Source organism: Carettochelys insculpta, chromosome 3, assembly GCF_033958435.1.
Source record: "Carettochelys insculpta isolate YL-2023 chromosome 3, ASM3395843v1, whole genome shotgun sequence".
Lineage (NCBI taxonomy): Eukaryota > Metazoa > Chordata > Testudines > Carettochelyidae > Carettochelys > Carettochelys insculpta.
Window position 1 is genome coordinate 180,095,487 of NC_134139.1, and position 21,009 is coordinate 180,116,495.

A 21,009-nucleotide genomic window follows, 5' to 3' on the forward strand; every position below is an offset into this window, starting at 1 on the left:
TATCAGTATATTATCGATAGCACAATATTGTCAGAACCGGGTGGATGTACCATCAAGTTCGAATTTAAAATTTCAAATGAAGGGCAGAGTAGTAGCACCACATCTTAAAATTGAATGTATTAGTTTCCACAGGTGTCCCATATGTAACCCACAATGTCCCTCAGTGCTCCGCTCTGTCCGCTACTCTGCAGGTGTACAAGACTTAGGTAACAGGAAGACCATGAATTTCAATTCAGGACCAGGAAGCCTGTAGCTGTGGACTCACGTTTGTATAAGAGGCTGAGAACTGTCTGTCTTTCTTTGCAATTAGGGCTGTGAGTGCATCTGCTCATTACAAACAGCTCCAGCACGGAGTTTGTGGTTCTCTCTTTACACTTGGTATTTTTTTCTGCACTGCCTGGTGCTTGCTGCTGCAGCCCCTGCCCCACCCACCACGGGGCAACAAGGTGTTGCGGGGGTCATGCTTGCATAAGAGGCCGAGAAACTTCTTCTCAGCAGTTTACATTTGTGCGCAAACTCCCTGGTGTCACCCAGTCGGGGTATTTCCCGCACACAACCACTTCACATGAGTAGCACCCCACTCAGTAAAAGGACATGCCTGCTGTTCAGTGTTGACCATGGTGCCAGGCAGCCCTATGTCCTGGCTTGTGCATTGTTAGGGGTGCAAGGGCAGAAGAGCTTTTGGGGGGCTTGCAGCCTCCAGGGGAAGTCTCTCCCAGCAGCAGGGCATTGTTATCACACAGGGGAACTACTTCAACAGTCTCCCTACTGAAACCTGCCCATTCCCCCACCCTAAAATTGACCTGGGGCACTTGTTGCTGGGGGTGGGTGGGGCAGTTTCCCCTGGCAGCTAAGATTTCTGGGACATTGCTGCCATCCTTTGTGTTGGCAATTTCTGTATAGAGAAGAGGGAGGACAAAAATCTTTTTTTCCTAGCCTTTTCTACCCTCTCCCTTCTAACTTTGCACCCCTTCCTGCAGGAAAGAGTGGGTGGAGGGCTAGTTGAGAATACAGACTGTGCACAGAAGCTGTATAATGAACTGGGAAGCCAAAACCCCTCCTCTCAGCAAACCTTTTTTCAAAACCTTTACTATCTACTCTTTCTTCATGCTTTTCATTGTGCCTGCATCATTTTCAGGGATGAGATGCAGTCAAGGGAGTGGTGACAGTCAGTGGATGGCCAGTTGAGAGGATACACACCTGCTGATTTTTATAAAATCCATCGCATTTCAGTTACAGAAGAAAGAGACTTTTGTTCACTTTGCCATCTTTGTTGATACCCTCCTTTTCTTCTTGCTGACTGGGAAAAATGGGCATTTGCTTACCATTGGAGGGGAATGAGGGCAATGCAATGTGGGAAGATGATGTCAAATACCAGCAAACATACCCAGAATGCTACGGGGATGACGGAACTGTGGGATAGGTTCTCACAATGCATTGTTGTAACAGTCAATGTTTGATGATTGAGTGTGGCAGCAATAACTCGACTTTGTGAGGTGCACGTGCGGAGGTGAGGATAGTCAAATTCGAATTTATAAAACCTAGGGTCACGAAATCAATATTAATACATTCAAATTTATCTTGTCGTGTAGATGTAGCCACAGACACTCCCCTTCGGCATCCCAGTCTATCTTGCCTCCTGGAAAGGTGGAATATGTGGAGATAGGCATATATCCGTAGACGGTCACTTTACACCAAAAATCTCAACCATACATAAGGTATTCACAGTCCAAAAAGATTAATCATGTATCCGAGGCCATTTGAACTCAGATCTGAAACCAAAGACAACACCTGCAGCCAACCCTGTAATACAGTGCTTCCCAAAGTGTGGTACGTATACCACCAGTGGTGTGCAAAAGGTTCCAAGAGGTCTACAGCAGAAAATAAATGACTAAAAATTAGAAGATAAGCACTGGGACAACACCAGGAGAGGGGATACGCCAATCAGGCCAAAGTCCCGAAAGGGATACGCAAATATTTTAAGTTTGGGAACCACAGCTGTAATAGACTGAAAGATTTATTAACTACGTAATAAAATGAGTTGGGCTGCTATATTTGAACTTTCAAAAAAGAGGACGCTCCTGAGAGAGAGTTTATCGGTATCAGTATCTATCAACTCATATTTGTCAATGTGTTACAGTACATATAGTGCGTGAACACAACATGAATTAGTAGATACTGATACCGATTCACTCCCTCTCAGCACTTTTATGTCACTGATGCTTTGGCTTTTCCCACCCGTATGGGCAGCACTGGGGCAGGCAAAAGGGGCAGTGGCAATAAAGCTCTGCCACAGCAGCCCTGCAGGACCCTACCAGCAGGGCTGCCAATGGGGAGGGCAAAAGGGGTAATGATGTTAGCTGTGTATTGGCTGGTACTGGTGCCTGCGTCTTAGCAGGGCGCCACACCCGCTAGTACCAGCCTACTTTCACCACTGACCCCATCATACCTTATCTTCTATGTGCCTAAAACTCATTGCTGACTTTGTCCCAGGCTGATGGGTCTATATCCTCCAAGCATGTCCCCACCTCTATAAAGATAAGCACTTTGTTTCCCTTTCACTTACGCTCTGGGACCTCAATCACCCTCCAGTCTGGGAGGTACAGGTTGCACCTCCCTAGTCTGGGGTGGCTGGGACCTGACAGGTCCCGAACAAAATTTGCCGGACCAGGGGATGTCCATCCAGGGCTTCTGTGCCAGGTGGCCCCAGTATCCCACTCCTTCAGAACTCCAGGCTCCTCAAGCTTTCCTGGGGCTTCAGCCCCCAGCCCTGTCCTCACGGGGCTGGCACAGGACTCCAGCAGATGGGGGCTCTGGCCCCAGCCCTGCTCTGGGGCAGGGCTTCTGGTGGGGGCTCCAGTCCCAATCCTATGCTCCAGTGGTGGCTCCACTCCTTACCACCCTCACTGCAGCAGGGCCGGTGTGGGCTCCAGCTCTGGCCCTGTAAGAGTCCTGGGACGCCCAGCCCTTGGCCTAGGGCGGGGCGGCAACCAAAAAAAGGGTTATAACACCGGCCCAGCCCTCAGTTCGGGGCGGGGCAGCAATTCACTGGTAATACAATACAGGCCCAGCCCTCAGTCTAGGGCGGGGCAGCAGTTCACAATAGTAACACAGTACAGGCCCAGCCCTCAGTTCGGGGTGGGCAGCAGCACAAGGGTTTGAGCACAGGCTCAGCCCTCAGTTTGGGGCAGGGCAACAGCACAAGGGGTTAGCACAGGCCCAGCGTGGGCTGGCCCTGTCAAGGATGGGGTAGGGGGTCATAGGCCCTCCCACTCCACTGCGACCCGGCCCGGGGTCCTGGGGTTCGCTCACACACGACCACGGCAGTGGGGATCCAGGCCGCAACACACTGCCATGGGTTTGGGAGCGTTGTTCCCCGGGCCACTTCCTACCTCTACCTCCACCGGGGGAAGGTCCCAGTCCACCTGGTCAGGGGGTCCCGCGGGGTCGGTCTCCTCCAAATCATCCATCTTCGGGGGCTCCGGCCAGTCGCTCATGTCGATGTCGTTGGGATAGTCAGGCAGCGGTAGCACGGTGGGCCTGAGGCGATCCTGGGCCTGGGGGCTGCAGGGGTCTGCCGGGACTCTGGGGCTGACCAGTCCTGGGGCCTCATGGTCGCTCACCCTCGCCGGTCTGGCCGCGTCCGGGGTTTCCTCCAAGGCGGGGGGGGGTCTCCATTGGTGTGAAGGTCCTGGCAGGTCTGGGAAGTCCAGGTAGTCCCCATGGGGCATCTGGATCCAGGGTTGCTCGGGGCCGCTGGGGGCTTGCTCCTCCAGCCCGGTCGGGCGGCGACAGGCCCTCTGCCCCTGGCACCGGGGAGGTCGCGCAGGCACCTCCTCCCTGTCCGGAGGCCCAGGCTTTAATGGGTCCCAAGCCCTGCCCTTGGCCTTTCTAGCCCTAGGCCCTGCCCTCTGCGGGGCAGGCCACTGGTGTTCTGGCTCTGGGCCCGCCCACCAGGGCCTCTGCGCAGCCTCCTCTGCCTCTGAGTCAGCAGGAGGCCATACTGACTCACTACAGGCCCTGACCAGGCTGACAACCACTGCCCTGCCCCAGCCCCTGCCCTGTGGATGCTAACCAGGCCCCAGCCCCGCCCCCTCTGTGGTCCTGCTGAACCATTGATGTTGCTGGATGAGAGAGTACCAGATTTAAGAGGTGCACTCTGTAACTGCTAGTGGTCCAGACACTGCACTTGCCTGTTCCCTTAGTACCCCATGGTGAATTTCATCAACACCTGCTGACTTGAGCACATGCATCTATCTTAACTCAATAGTCTTTAATGTACTCTTTCCCTATTTTCATCTGAAATCCTTTCCCGGATTGTTAACATTAAGCATGTTAAGTATCTGGTCACAATTAATCCGCTTTAATGAAGATTGAAGCAAAAAAGGATTAACCACTTGAGCCTTCTCTAAGTCATCTATTTGCTCATCTTCACCCTTATTTTATTTTGCTTATCTACTTGTAGTGTCTCCCTCCCTGTTTATTTCTTATGACATCTCGCTTAGCTGGCAAGATAATAGAAGTACATGCAAAAAATAAAACAAGTTTGGTAGATAAAGCCGAGCAAAATTGTGCCAACCTCAATTCTGAATTTCCTAGCTTTCCGACAGTTGAAGTCTCATCCTTAACATTGCAATGACACAGAATTGCATGGTTATCATGTTAATTAGGGCTGCTGATTAATTGCTGTTAGCTCATGCAATTATCCCAAAATTGTGATAAATCTTAGTTTTAATTACATTGTTAAAATATGAAAAGTGTTTTTGATGTTATTCTACATTTTAAAATATATCAATTTTAATTACAAGGTGTTGTGTGCTCAGTTTACATTATTATTTTTGACTGCAAATATTTGCGCTGTAAAAATGATAAAAGAAACATTTGTTTCTCAGTTCACCTCACACAAGTACTGATGGGCAATCTCTTTATTGTGAAAGTGAACCTAAAATGTGGAATTTTTTGTTACATAATTGTGCTCAAAAACAAAACAATGAAGCACTTAAGTGCCTCCATGTCCACTCCATCCCTACTTCTTGTTCAACTGATCACTAGGACTTCTCAGTTTTGTTACACTTTCAGGAGATCATGCTGCACACTTTCTATTTACAACACCAACAAACAGTGAGAACAGGCATTTGCATGGGACTTTTGTAGCTGGCATTGCAAGGTATTTATGTACCAGTCAGATATGCTGAACATTTGTATGCCCTTCACACTTTGGCCACCATTCCAGAGGATGTGCTTCTATGCTGATGATGGTTGTTAAAAAATAATGAATGAAATGTTTAAATTCTCCATGGGGGAGAACTGCATTTCTCTAGCTCGGTTTTACCCACATTCTGCCATAGGTTTCCTATTACAGTAGTCTCAGATGATGACCCAGCACATTTGTTTTAAAAACATTTTCGCTGCTGATTTGACAAAATGCAAAGAAGGTACCAATGTGATATTTCTAAAGCTAGCTACAGCACTCGACCCAAGGTTTAAGAAATGCAAGTGCCTTCCAAACTCTGAGAGGGACGAGGAGTGGAACGTGCTTTCAGAAGTCTTAAAAGAGCAACACGCCAATGCAGAAACTACAGAATTTGAACCACCAAAAAAGAAAATCAACCCTCTGTTGATGGCATCTGTCTCCGATGATGAAAATGAATATGCGTCAGGTCACAGTACTTTAGATTTCTATTGAGCAGAACCCATCATCTGCACTGACACATGTCCTTGGGCATGGTGTTGACTCATGATGGGAAATATAAATCTTTGCTGCATCTACCATGTAAATATCATGTGAAGCACCCAACAACAGTGCTGTTTGAATGCCTGTTTTTACTTTCAGGTGACATTGTGAAGAAGTGAGCACCATTATCTCCTGCAAATATAAACAAACTTGTTTGCCTGAGCCACTGGCTGAACAAGAAATAATACTGTGTAGACTCGTGGATTCTGAAGTTTACATTGTTTTATTTTTGAATGTAGTTTTTTGACATAAGTCTATATTTGTAAGTTCAACTTTCACAGTAAGGAGATTGTGATAGAGTAATTGTATTAGGTGAAGTGTAAAATACTATTTCTTGTTGCTTTTTACAATGCAAAGATGTGTAATAAAATATGTATAAAGTGATGATTGCACACTTTGTACTCTGGGTTGTATATTGAAGTCAATATATTTGAAAATGTGGCAAGAAACAAAAATATTTAACTAAATGGCATTCTATTATTCTTTATCAGTGTGATTACTCGTGCTATTAATCACAATGTTTTTAATCACTTGACATCCTAAAGTTAATGTTGTCCAGCAACACTATGAACTCTAATAATATTTTATTATGCTTCAGTGCATTTAGAGGATCACTTCTAATATTGGCCCTGATGTACACAATTTCATGACGGGGGAGGTACAATCTAGACAGTTTTCACCTTCTTCTGAACTGACCCCACAACACTATCCTCACCCTTCTTGAAGATGATGTTCCTGTGATCTCTTATCTACACACACACACACAGAGCATCCAGGTGTGGCACACATGGTCCACACCCTCATGCCTATTCTGACAGCTACTGTGTTGGGATGCTAACAGGAACCACATGCTGCATAGCTTCACTGGATTTTTGATACAGTTTGGAAAAGTTATTAAGCTCACAACATTCAGCAAGAAGCTGCTATTAGCAGCACCTTTGGCCTCCTGACAAACTTCTACTTCTTCTTCCACTTCCTTGTACTGCGTGCAGGAGTCTCTCTGTCCCTCAGGCTTTGTTGCTGTTTCTCTTCTCTGCCTCTCACCTGGTGATATATGCTAGTCATCAGCCACCAAGGCCACAACTAGCAGCTGGGAGAAGTAACTTGTGTGTCAGGCTTCTAAACTACCATTTTGCAAAGTCTCCATCCCGTTGTTGCTGACTTAGTATGCAAGATCAAAGTGGGATAGACCTATCCAGAGGCCAAAAATGCTCACCTCAACCCTAGTCTTGCAGGCAGGGTTTGTGGGGTCTGTAGAAAAGTAAACCAGAAAACAACTCTATAAAGGACTCAGCAAGCCCTGCCCCGATCCCATCTCCCAGGAAATATGTAGTGAAATGTCTGCATGAGAAGAAGCAGAAAGTATTAGCAGCCAGTGTTAGTGAGGCATATGCTGTCCTTTCGTAGACCAGCAGTGAGAATGAGCTGCACAGTACATTTTTCAAGGATCCCATGACCATTTTCTCCTGCACCAGCAAACCAGCTTTTGGGCCTCATTTTCAGCCTCCCCCACACCCATAACATAAGAACAGCCATACTGGGTCACACCAAAGGTCCATTTAGCCCAGTACCCTGTCTTTTGCCAGAGGCCAATGCCTGATGCCCCAGAGGGAGTGTACAGAACAGGTAGCCATTGAGTGACCCCCTCTTCTGTCATCCTTTTCCAGCCTCTGACAAACAGAGGCTAGGAACACCATTCCGATCCATCCTGGTTAACAGCCATTGATGGACCTATCCTCCATGAATTTATCTACTTTTTTGAACCTGTTGAAGTCCTGGTCTTCACAACATCCTCTGGCAAGGAGTTCCATGGGCCTACCTTCCGCTGCATAAAGAAAAACTTCCTTTTCTTTGTTTTAAACCGGCTACCCATTAATTTCATTTAGTAGCCCCTCGTTCTTATTGTATGGGAACAAATGTGTTTTCCTTATGCACTTTTTCCACACCAATCATGATTTTATAGACTTCTATCATACCCCCCTTAGTCTCCTCTTTTCTAAGCTGAAAATATCCAGTCTTTTTAATCTTTCTGCATATGGCACTTTTTGCAAACCCCTGATCGTTTTTGTTGCTCATACACACATACCTTCAATGTGTCAGGGCATAATTTTACCCTTACTTTTGTTTTTGTTTTTTTTTTTAAATCACTTTTAGGCTAAAGCTCCCACAGGGGCATATTTTCCAGCAGCTATGTTGTCCCTTCATAAATTTATATAGCTCAAAGAATGGTTACTTTTGGTTGGCTAAGCCACATTTATTAGTCAGATGACAAAAAAGCCAGCATGCTAAAGGGGAATGGAATTTGACACACAACAGAGAGCAGTGCTTAAAGGAAGCCAGGGTGCAGGTGATCACCAACCTGGGAAATATATTTCAAAGATGCTAGCTGGGTTTTTGGGTGAGGGACCCCTATGATTGGCTGCTTTCCCCCACTTGCTCACCTTCTGGGTCTGAGCAGCCAGTAAGGGCTGGGGCAGGAAGCAGGCAGAGCTCTCTTTCTCCAACAGCCCCTAGAAGACAACACTATTCTCACAGGAGGGGAATAGAAAGAGCCCAGAAAGTTAGGGAGGGTCAGAGCCCTCTTGCCCTCTCCCCTCCTGTGACAGCCAAGTATTCTCTTCTTGTCCCTCTTCCTCCTTACAACACCACCACTGTAAGAACTACCGTACTTTACCGTAGGTTCACCTCCCAAATTAGTTGCTCAGGTTGCAGCCATGGACATGGTGGTGTTGTGTGTTTCCCTCTCCTCAACTGATCCTGCCAGGACATCTTTCAGAACCAGACCAAAAGAAGAGTGTAAATCTCCACAATGGTGATGCTGGTTGAAGTGGTGAGGAAGATGCTGCCCAAAGCCACCGTTATACATCCTGCAGCCCATCCCAGAAGTATCCTAAAGAGCTGGAAGACTTGTTCCATCAACACTGCCCAGTCAAAACAAAATCCCATGTGTTTCTATGTCAGCCACTTTCCTTTATGAACAGTTCTGACGGGTTGCCCTAATCGATGGCATCCTGGAAAACACCAGTCAGTGCTTCTTTTATCCCAGACAAACTCAGATCACACTTCTTCAGTATTTGCTTTCAACAGCAGCTTTTTAATAGCAAGTCTGTAGGTTTAAATGATCTTCCTACCACTTGCCATTCACTTTGGATGTTGGAGGGGTTCACCCAACCAAAAAGTTAGGCAAATGATGGAGACGACAGAAGTATAATGGCATGAGGGAGAGAGAGGCCACTACACTCCCATATTCACCTCCTAAACCCCAGTCCTCTTTCTTTCTGCCCCTCCCTGTTCCCTGCCAGACTACTCCAGAGCTCTTGAACCTATCATGAACCTCCTTTTGATCTCTGTTCTAGATTGTCACTTCAGAAACCAGATAACTTGTGGGAGACAGATGGAATGGGCATGCGAAATGAGATAATTGGAGCATTGTTTCTGTCTCTAGAGCCTACAGCTCCACACCTTATTTTTAGCACCAGCCGTGGCTGGCATTCACTTATCATTCATGCCGTCTGGCTTGTCCAAGTCTGGACTCTAAGTGAATCCATTCCATCCTTTTGGCTGGTGAAACAGTAGGTCAGAACTGAAAGCCTTGCACACTACTGATAAAAAGAACACTTTCTTCTAGTTCCCTTGCCGGCTTACGTTCCTGGCATTCTATAGTAAATATGTTGCAAGTAGTTAAGTTAGCCCTCTCATCACTGAGTTGTTCTGTCCTTTAAGATGTCAGCTGTTGTGTCATAGTCACTTTCCGTTCCTGGTGTCAGTTTTCCTTAGCATTTGACCTAGTTCTGTAGAATTCATTTGATCCTCACTGTTCATTCTTTACCCTAGGGATGATAATGCTGCTTATGTCTGTCTAGATGTGTTTGGTTGGAACTGTACCATACCACAAGATTGTATCATGCAATACACTGCTGCCTTGAATGTCTTAATTTTATGTTCCCATATGCCTCTTTGGTGTGTGTGTGGACTGTGCTCTTTTTCTTGACATTAAAATTGCTCTTTTTTTCACTGACCTTCCCTGTGTAAAGTTTCGCTATCTTTTCTGACAAGCAGCTTTGTTTTATTTCCAGTTTACATTTAATAAGCTGGAAATTTCCCTTGGGTTTGGTAAAACACTTCCTTTTTCTCCAGTTTTTTAACAAAATCTTGCCTAAATATTTATGGAACATGTTGTGTATTTGTTTTCTTTGGATTTAGAAGGTATTCAAAGGACTCATCCACAGGCTCCTCCTATACAGTGACCTGCCATGTATTTAATACTACAAAACTAATCCGTAATATTGTCGGCTCACCCCTTCCATCCAGCAGCAGCACATAACTAACATTAATCCCTCCCAAGGTTGTCTTAGACCTGACTATCTGTCCATCTCTGCGAAGGCTGTGTGAACCCAATGGGCCCAGCAGTGTGCTATGAAAAAATCAACAGATCTGAACTAGTTTAGAGCTGGGATGGACCACAGAGCCCCAGGACCTTTAAGGAGAATATGCTACCGGTGGCCCCCTCTCTGTGCCAAGAGACCTCTCAGATCAGTGCTTCTGACAATGACCACTCTAACAGGGAGAGCTGCTATCTCCCAGTTTCTCTGGTCCCAGACTCCTAGTTAGAAGTAAGCAAACACACTTCTTAGCTGCACCTGCTCAGAGATAACAGACATGCTGCCTGTGGTCTGCTTTCCCAAGGCGTGGGAGGATGGTGTTTATAGCACACAGCTGTATGTAGCCAAGGACTGGCTCCAGCTGTATGTATAGTCCTCCTGTAATGGAGTCTATTGTGCGGTTTGTTACAGAGTTATTGAGCAGCTACTCTTGCAGCAATCAGCAGCCATTCATTTCCAAAGATTTATAATAGTAGTTTTTCCAGTTTTTCCAGAGCCAAATCCATTTCAGTATTAGGCAAGACTGAGGGCAATGAAGCTCTGAGCCTGTTTGTTTCGTGCCTGATTCTGGACCACTCTGTTTCTTGAGAACAAGAACTATATGTCCTATATGCCTTATAGTCATGCCTCAAGTTGCAGCGGGAGAGGTCCAGGTTGGATATTAGGAAAAACTACTTCACCAAGAGGGTGGTGAAGCACTGGAGTGTGTTACCTAGAGAAGAGATGGAAGCTCCATCCATAGCAGTTTTTAAATCCTGGCTTGACAAATCTCTGACTGGGAAGATTTAGTTGGGATTGGTCCACTTTTGAGCTGGGAGTTGGACTGGATGACCTCCTGAGGTCTCTTCCAGCCCTATAGTTCCGTGATAGGTGCTTGAAGAAGCAGGCCAGGAGGGGGCTGCATGCAGCTCCCCCCCTTCCCCCCCCCCCCCGGCTTGAAGAGGTTTCCATTATATAGAGGGTTTTACAGCTTGGTTCAATGGCTCGCAGCCCCCACCCCCACCCGCACATACAAATTTTTCCAGCCCCACTGCGCAAGACCTGACTTTGATATCACCCTGCATATGTGCAGCTTGACCCTTGCAAACTTCTCTTCTGCTTCAACCTGAGTCCATGGTCACTTAACCGTCACAAAGACTAGGGGCAAAGCACAGGGAGTTCTACTCTTGTACTCTCTAACCGTGGGAGGGAGATGGAGTCTGATCAGAAGCTCTGATTTCTCTCTCCCTACCTCCTTCTACAGTGTATTGCCCCTTTTCTCCCACCCCCATGGCAAATCCAATTAAGCTCAAAAATGGAAAAATATATTTAGAAAGAAAACCATTTACATAACCCATATGGTATTCCTTGTATGGCTATTAGCTTCCATTTAACCCACATGGTTGCAGTAGACATGAAGCTGCCCTGTGATGATGAATAAATATTGTATGTTGACTTGGTTTACTGCATGACTATATTGGATTTGTTTAAAAACAGGAACTAAGGGAAAGCAAGCCAGAAGGGAAGAAGAATCTGCAAAGCTAAGCCATGCAGCAAACAAAACAAAAAGAAACAAACACAGACAAGGTTGTTACAGGCCAATGGCAGAGTCATAGGGTTCTGCTCACTCCTGCTGAGCCAGTCCAAGTGGTTGGGGCAAGAAGGAAATGGTTCCACAGAAACAGGAACAAAGAAACTCTTGTTGGGGAAACCGGGTGACACATCCATCCTTTGGGGTATCCGAAAAAAGCTAAGCCTGCCCTGATTGGCCTTTAGGTAAGATAGACATGCATGCAGACTATTGCTTTTAATCCTTCTCACTTTTATACGTTGATTCCACAGTAAGAATAAATAATTCTACAGTTTAAGAAGACTGTCTGGTCACTGGATACACCCTTAGTAAGAGTCCTAAAGGAGGGACCTGCAGGAGCCCAACATTGTGCTTTACACAGCAGGTCTGAGTGTTGATACACAAGGTGCTGTGTAGCCCTAAGCTTGGTCTAAGAGCTGTAGGGAATTCCATTCTGGGACATGTGAAGAGATGAGGCCTAACACACAAGCAGGGTACATTCAGAGAGTAAAGAAAAGACCAGGGGTTCAGTTAGCTCTGCAAGTTTGATAACTGCTGTCAGGGTCTTTGGGAGGTGGAAAGAAGTCTGGAGATTATGGTAAATGTGTATGGGGCAGTTGGGGCTGTAGGCACCTAGGAAGGCATATAAAGTGGATTGGAAATGGCTTTTTGGTGTTGAAGATGGGATATATCTTCTCTCTCTTTCACACTTCTGGACAGAAGTTGAGATGACTAAGGGTACATCTATACTCACCAGGTCAGGGTTCATCTTCCAGGGTTTGATTTCACACACCTAGAGGGGATGCACAAAATACAACTATCGGGGCTCAACAGTTGACCCTGCTACTCCTCTTTATTGTGAGGAGTAAGGGAGATCAATGGGAAAGTGTCTCCCATCAACGTCCCTCTGTGAGGACAGCCAGACAAGTCGAGCTTAGATGTGTCGATTCATAGCTGGGATTGAGTATCTAGGATCAACTTTCAGGTCTAGCGTAGACCTGGCCTGAGTCTTTATTGGCCACCCACCCAGCAACTAGCTGCTGAACTGACTCTGTCCCAGAATCTGCCATCGCCTCTAGAACTGAGGGCTAAACACATTAGTCTGCTGCTACAGGTGGTCATCAGAGAAAGAGCTAGCGAGGGTGACGAACAGTTATCTCCCTAACATCTGCACCTTACAGCCTGTGACAGATTTGGCTGCTTACACCACTCAGAAGCAATATTTCAGTCTGTGTGCAGACAACATTACACCCATTACATTCAATCCACATTTTAAATGATTTTCTTCACAGCCATATGGCTTAGAACCCGGTCCTTTATGGCAAGAGTCCAGAAGTAAAACTCTCTTGACCTCCTGATTCACACTGAAAAGAAAAAAAAAAAAGAAGATTAAAATCAAGCCCTTACCAAGTGTAAATGAAAGTCTGGGTTCTGGCACACTATTATGGGACAAGTCAAAGAGAAGGGCAGTCACATGGCTTTTGATACATGGGCCCCTGCTGGGGAACTTCATGATCATTCAAAATGAAAAGGCTTTTTAGGGTATAACACATGACGTTTTAACCCTTATAGACCAGCAGAGCCTCTCATTAAGCACAACACTCACATGAATGAGTTCTTCATAGGCATATTCCATGATATTTGTGTAGCAAATTCCCCTCATGAATAGCTGGACAGCTTTCAAACTTGAATTTTTGTCTACAGAGGAAAAATAGATCTAAATTCAGATCCAGAGGGTGGTGTAATTTACCAGTAGGGCTTTGGTTTTGATTCCTGTCTGGGTGAAAAGGCCTAGTAGGACATCTTCACAGCAAATGGTCCCTCTGGTATTCTATTCTTTATGTTCCATGTGGCTCAGCATGTTCAGGAAGCTCAGTTTAAACTGCTTTGAGAATCTGAAAGAAGAGTTTTGTCCCAGGTCAGGTCCACTGGACAATTCCCAGTTGAGGGCAAAATTCTGCCCTTTCATCTATCTCCTAATCTCTTATGTACAAAGTGGTTTTCTTTTGCATGTTCTGCAGTCACCTTCTGTCCAAAGGGGACCTCTGTGTGGGCTCTGAGACCAGGATAGATGAGAGAGGGGACATGCGCTGTGGAAATCAGAGCACAGTTTTGCATATAGACTTCCAGTCCATCAGATTTGAATGTAGCCCAGTGAATTTGCCTGCACAGTCCACCCCTTGTCATCTCTTTTCCTTTGACATGTTTGCATGGCTGACAGCTCTGTGGCCACCAAAGTTTTCTGGGTGCTTTTAGCTCATTGTTTCTAGTAGAAAGTTTCATGCTGGCCCTGATTAAACTTCTTTTATTGAATTGCAAAAAGCCCCAATTGCTGGGGAAGTTTCATTACGGTCCTAAGTAAACATGGAAAGCAGGTAAAGAGGGGATCTCCTAGTATGTGAATGTGCAGAACCTGAAGCAACTACCTGCATTGCATGTAGATTCACATGCACAGCACCTGAGCTGGCTGGGGCATGACTTTAGTGGAGCAGACAATGTTCAGTGCCTCTCGGGAGGCACTCAGTCTCTGACTGGATCACACCCCAAGTAAACTGAGAGCAGGAGGCTGAATTTAGGTCACAGGTTCTTTCCACAATGACATCACTATCATAGCTTTGGTCACAGATATCTCCTTGTGACTGTCATTTGATGTGCTAAAATACCACTGAACCTATGTACTTGCTCTTTAGAGTTCCCCACCCACCCTGTCCTGCTGAGCCAGGCCCTCCAGCACTGGCACAGAGATGGGGTCACAACCCACAACAGAGTAAAACAGACACTGGGATCAGCTCAGCTCTTGGAAGGCTCAGCCACAGGCATTTGCCACAGCACAGCCCCACTGGGACTAGAACTGCAGATATATCAGTCATACTCTGTATAAAGTTTTATATAGAACAAACTCAGAGTGTTTGCCTCTATCTGACAAGAAGAGAGATGAACAGCTGCTTGTTCCACCCCACTTATGGTAAATATTATTTATTCTGGGCTTACTAACATTTTTGTTTATTAATAAGTATAAAGGTAGGGTTTAAATGGTCATAGGAGATAGCAGACAGAACAAAGTAGGTTACTAAACAAAACCAACATGTACACTAAGGTTAATGCACTAAGAAAACTTGTTGCAAATAATTTTTCACTCTCTCTCTTATCTGAGGTACAGTTCTTCTCAGGCTGGAGAGGTCCTCTCTGACCTGTGTCCAGCAGTTCTCCTCCACCCCGAGCATTACAATCTTTTTGTTTCCAGGTGGTTCCAAGTATCCTCTTGGGGTGGGGAGACAGTATTTAAAGCCAGCTGAAGCTAATCACTGCTTGCTTCCCTCACCTTCCATAGAATTCCCCCAGAGTGGGAAGCCTGTGTTTAGTTCCTACACCTGCCTGTTGAAAAATAAAAAAAATTATCAGGGAACACAGTCATATGTCTTTGTAGCATCCCAGAGTCCATGAGTCAGTAGCAGTGTAGCACAACTGCAGGAAAACAGTTGTGCCCTATTCAACTTTTTCATGTGAATGGACTATTATCCCTGCTTCTGTCTTTTACATTGTACTTCCTGATGTACGGGTAATAAACTTTCCACAACATGAACACACCAAAAATCAATCTATAGCCAGTATTTTTAATTTCAGCTATAGAAGTGGCACTCATTTACAAATAAAATATACACATTCAGCAGATTACAACTTTTCCAATGACACCTCACATTCAGTATTTTGCATAAAACATTTTCCACTTATGCATATCCATAATCACAAGCATATAAAATGCAGTCACAAATGCCCCACAGAAAAATAGATTCGATAGTCTCCCCTCACCCACAGGTGCACTGTATAACTTCACAAGTCACTTAACATCCCAAGAAGACAGGAAACCCCAGTTTGTATTGACCTGCTCTCACACAGTCACATGTAGGTCCTTCAGATCTGAAGCAGTTACCTACGTGTGCCAGAAATCAATTTGTGCACCAGTTGGACTTAAGGCTAACTGAGATTTAGGGCAGGGTTACCCTTAGAGTGTTACTCAGTAGATTGTTTTAGCACAGGGTGGGCAATAAGCAACTCGCCAGAGTTAGTACCTGGTGGGCTGTCAGGTGCTTTATTTGCCTCTGCTTTCTGCAGCAACCTTTGGCCAGGAATGGCAAACTGCTGTCAATGGGAATTGGTGTGTAGCCATACCCACGGATGGCTCAGGTAAGTAAAGCATCTGGTCTCCCTCTAGGGGACAACCCTGGTGAACCATGGCTGGGGCATAATACCTGCAGTAGCAGAACAACAGTAAGTAATGTCCCTGGGGCACAGTGACTGACAGGAATTAAGTTGAGCTCTTTACATGATTTTTGTAAATAACCACATATTGCTTATTTTAGGCATTTCCGCCTCTCGTTCCTGACTGTCATTTCCCACGTGACCCTTCCCATAACAAAATAATTCCAATGCTTGGCACAAAAAAGAGCATCTCCCATCCAAGCATCTTAAAGCATGTCACAAAAGTCAGTTGGTTTATGCTCAAAACACCCCTGTGGGGGCAGGTGTGGTAAATATTAGAAGCCCTATTTGTGGTGAGGAAATTGAATCACTATCAGATAAGCCTAAGGTAACACAGCAAATTAGAGTTTCAAGTGGAACTAATACAGTTTTCTAACTCTTAGTTCTGTCATGTGACCATCCCTGCTTTTAGCTGGGAGCTGCTCCTCTGTCCTCTCCTGCACCTAATATTTGTGAAAGGGAAGAGACATCTGATATGTAGCTTGCACAACAGCCATGTTACAAGGGTCTGCGTTGTGTAAACTGCACAAACAATTCCTAACAAGACGTGGGGTTTGGAAGCAGCTGAAGCGTATCAAACTCAAACTGTAATTAGGATTCAAAGGTTTAAGAGCAAGAGTACGCCTTTATCCATGTCAGAGGTATGACTGCAGTATATGCAGACGTACAAAGTTCAAAGCTAGGTTGGGTATCTTGAATGACATTATCGGGGAAGCCACAGTGCCAGGAGCAGCACCATAGGCTGTATAGATATGTCTACACATGCTGCAATCTCACATCTGATTGCAGTGTAGACATCCCCTGAAGGTAGTTAACCTTTGGAATAGCTTACCCTGGGCTGCAGTGGACTCACCTTGTCAGTCAAGAATGAAGATTTAAAAGATATGACCCAGATCAGGCAGAAGTAATTGAGCTAGATGTGGGAACTACTGCATGAGCGCTAAAGGCCGTGTCATGCAGGGAGCCAGACTAGATGATAACAATGATCCATCTGGCTTTAACATCTATGAGCGTAAGTAATGCATTCATGAAGTAACATGGAGCAAAGATATGCTTGTTCACGTGCCAGGCACGCTAGCGGTGTTTTGAAAGGAGCTCCATGGAGCCAAGGACAAATTACCAAATTTCACCTCCAGAGCTTTGATTTTGGTCACAAGTGAAATGAAGTTTGGTAGCACCATGCAAATAATCCCTGGGGTAAGTCACCCTGAGAAGCATCATTCTCAGCTGGGTTTTTGTCCACAGGACGCACAATTTGGCATGAGCAGCAGTCTCTGCTTGTGATGTTTAGATGTGCTGCCAGGCACAGCCAGCCCTATATGAGGAAGCCTGCATAGAATCTGACTACACCACGCCTGACTCCTCCACAAGCACTAAAACCCACACTCACCAGATTCACAGAAAAGAAAGCTAAAATTGAAAGGGCGGAGGGAGAAAAAAAAAAGAAGCTTATTTGGGTTCCCAACATAAGCTAATGCTGAGGTTTGGCTGTACTACATACTGTATCTGCTTTGATGCATTATTAGAATTGTAATAACTTTCACAGTTTCAAGGAAAAGATTTTTTCCAGGCGCAAGATCAAAGCAAAAGCTAAAGAATATTGGGATTCAGTGCAAGGAACTTTCAAACAGATAGTCTTCATTGTTTATGTATCTAGAAATGTTGTGATAGGAAAAACCCATTTTATGAGGCGCAGTAACAACAACGTAAATCAAGCATTAACCAGACGTAGACAGCAAATTATCTAGTTCTTTAAAAAGACCTCTAGTGGAGCTGATTTTTAGGGAAGGAAAAAAGTAGTTCTGTTTTCAATAGCATAAAAGTAGTCAGACTGGAGGCGCCACTATATCTTTGTCCCAAAGCATAACAACATTGAATATAAAACAACAGCTCTGAAACAGCTGATTAAACCGCTTACAGACATGTTCTAATACAGAGCCTCTAGGACACAACTCAGAGTCGAACCCCTTTATTTGATTGGCTTTTACATTTCTTGCATAAGAAACAGTCATGCTTAAGAAAAGGTTACTAGTCTAGATAAACCAGGAGACGGTATGGATTTGTCTGCAAAGCATGGCAGAGAGGGTATTCCTGTTAGAGCAGTCACTGTATTTCCTTAGTGTCATCATTTTTGTCCCCTAACAGCTTGAAGTTGATCATAAAGCAGCAAAACCTGAGGTGCTCACCAGGAACTACTGGAGGTTCTGGCAGCTATCCTTGGTGAGCCACTACAGTTTAAATATGGAAGCCCTTAGACCTCCTGTACGTGGAAGATCAAAAGACTCAGCAGAGTAGTATAATATCAGACATGCAGTTGACTGCCTGTCCTCACCACCGGGATTCCTGCTATGTTGCCGTACACAAAGAACTGTCCAGGTACTTTCTTTCAAAGTGCATTTCGTTTTAGATTAAGGGACAGAACAAGAAGAAAGAACAAATGTAAGGGCTCCACTGCATGTATCTCCTTGGAAAAGGTTGCAGCAACTCTGAGAATATAATGGCTGCTGTCTCTGCATGCAGGCAGATTTTAAAGAAATTTAAATGTGCTGTACACAGAACACACAAGCAGTACAGGCTCAAGCTACATGCACCACATCAGCCACCTCAGATGCATAAAGACCAGGACCTGAAACAAATTCCTTAGTGGAATCCTCACAGACTCTCAGGAGGGTACAGGGTATGCATCAAAACATAATAGCAGCCCTCTATGTCTTTCATGGGTCTAATTAACCCCCTCATAAGCTGTACAACCTTCCCCACTCATGTTAGATATCTGGATCCATACCCAAATGCCACAGGTCAGTCAGAACCAGCTCTAAAGCAGAGATAAAGCCACTTAAAAGACCCGGCTCCCCAGTATCAGAGGTGTAGCTATGTTAGTCCGTATCTGCAAAAACAACGAGAAGTCCTGTGGCACCTTATAGACTAACAAATATTTTTCATGCATCTGATGAAGCAGTTCCCCAGTGAATTGCAGACAGTCACAATTCAGATACAATATTTTTGCCAAAGTGAGCAAAATCTAAATTTGTATGAAAAATAGACTCCTAGCATTTTAAGATGGCAAAGATAACAAACATGCAAGGAAACGGCTCTTTTGACAGTGACACCTGACACAGAATTTGAGATGTAGAGCTCCAAGGTCAAGACTGTTAATCAGAATCAAGGATCATAGAGGACCGATATCTCTTCAACCTCCCAGTATTTGCTTTATGCCGACAGGATTCAATTCTCCCCCTCTATGGAGCCTAACTAATGGGCTTTGTGTGTCAAACACAGAGGGGCATTTGACCCGCCCAACCATAACCAGGGCACAGAGCTGCTTCCAGCTGATTCACAGACATTATTCCAGCTCCTGGATTAGTGACCTGAATGAGACTTTGTAGTCTACTGAATTGGTACACTCATGGATCCACTGGCAAAGGCCCTGGTGCCTCAGATGGTTCCACTACATGAAGACAACTCTTCTGAGAGGAGGAGGTATAGGGTCACTCTCAGTGCCTATTGTAAAGCCCTCATACTCACTTCACAGTGAACCATACTGGTTCTTTTAAGTGTCATTAGTTAGCATCTTTGTTAATTTCACCCATATAGATGTACAGAGGGAGATACTTATTATGTGGTGCAAAATATCAAACTATAAAATGTGAGCAGGTTCATATTCCTTACACTGAATGAGCTGGTGGGGAGAAGCACCTTTAAACTGATATTTCAAAGTGCAACCATTGTACATAGAAACAAAGTCAACGTTGTAATAGTTATTGTTTCAGAGATCCGGTATTCAAGAGTGGTTCAGTCTTCCGAAAGTCTCATATCTTGTGAACCAATCCTTTTTTCCCTTTGGACACCAAAAATACGAAGGGGAGGTGGTGAGAAACAATGTGAGAAATGCAAGAATGAAGCAAAGCAAATATGTCATTAAAACTAAGAAAGAGGAGACGTAAGGACCCGTGGGAGGAGAACGAGGCAAAAACTGTCTCTGGCCTAACACCTTCCAAGTCAATGGAGTAATTTGGCTAGTACGCTTTGTGGGGCACTCACTGTCTTTTCATTGGATGTGTGAACTGTGCTTGGCACTATGGGCCCCAGTCTTCTCTGGGGCTCTAGATGCTTCTATAATTCAAGTTATAATAGCAACCAACAGCAAAAGACTTTGGTTTAATGGGACAGATGCTTCTCTCGGTTGCACTGGACTAGTGTAAATCTAGAGGAAGTCCCTTGGTCAGTGCGTGGTCACTCCAGCTTGACATCAGTGTGAGACCAGATAAAACCCTCTGTGTCCGTTTAGAATGACAGAATCCAAGAAAAAGCTTTTATAAAAGGAGCTGAGGCTGGAGAAAGAATAAAGTAACAAGTTCTCTCTGGAGTGCTGCATCTGTCAGAAGGTATCATCCCTGGAAATAACATAACCTTCATTTGTTTCACTGGGTTTTTTCCATAATTTACTCCAGAGATTTTCTTTAAACAATAAATAGGAAATATTCTCACATACAGCTGTGCAGGATATCTGTCTGCAAGCCTTTTTTCCAGGGTGGGAGCTTCTCCTTTGGGCATTGCAGTCATGGAAAGGAAACCAACTAATGTGATCCAGGAAGCAATAATCCTGCAATTCTAATTTTGAATCCATTCCATGCCAGAGTATCACAAGACCAATACAGCAACATCCCTTAAACGCACTTGTACAAAACCTGAGTAGAGTCCCTGGTGTTACACTCCAGCAAAAATGGTGCTGTACTCACCTTAAATGCTCCTCAGTTTTTGTAAACAAATCAAATGACTAATAAAGGGGCGTCCAGGGGTGAACTCACAGTCATGGTTCCTCCTGCCAGTAGCTCAGGAAATTAGCTCCCACTCCTCAGCAGGGCTCCCCCTTCTGGCTGGTGTGTCCTCCTCCCAGGTCTCTCCATGCTCTGGTCTTGGGACCCATGTTGCTCCCAGATCATGGCATCCCTTTCAGCACACTGCCCTCTGGCAGTGCCCACTGCAGTCTCTCTCACCCCCCCACCAGGGTTCAGCGCCTGCTGTCTTGGGGAACCCACTTCTGTGGCCAGATGCAGCCTACGTCTAGCCCTGAATCTCAAGGG